This window comes from Eimeria mitis, genomic scaffold (genome assembly GCF_000499745.2).
Source record: "Eimeria mitis Houghton genomic scaffold, Emh_scaff7534, whole genome shotgun sequence".
In the NCBI taxonomy this organism is placed as follows: domain Eukaryota; phylum Apicomplexa; class Conoidasida; order Eucoccidiorida; family Eimeriidae; genus Eimeria; species Eimeria mitis.
The window spans coordinates 1,906-2,361 of record NW_013575519.1 but is presented as its reverse complement, the minus strand read 5'-3'; positions in this window follow the sequence as shown (position 1 = coordinate 2,361).

Here is a 456-nt window from a genome sequence, read left to right as displayed (position 1 = left end):
TTCTTCTTCCCGCTATTACTACTCTCGTTCTTGTTGCGTTTTCTATTGCAAAACGGGTGCTACCACCGCGCCCAGTCAACCTGCCTATACACCTGAAAACATGAAACAACAAAAATTTTTTTTTTTTTAGGAAATGTAAATTTAAATTAATTAATATATGCAGAATGTGAATATTCAAATAAAAATTAAAAAAAATAAAAAAAAAAAACGCAAAAATGTTAATACAAGAAGAAGAAATGCAAGAGAGCTGAATGCACCAAACAAATAAACAAAAAAAAAAGAGAAAGAAATAAAAAGCTAGTAAACAAAACAAAAACAAAAACGAAACAAAAACAGAAAACTACACAAAACAAAAAAAAAACGAAACAAAACTAACAACCATACAGAAATCAGAAAAAAATTAAACACTAAAAATAAACGACTGCAAACGACAAATAAGTAAGCAACCAACCAACC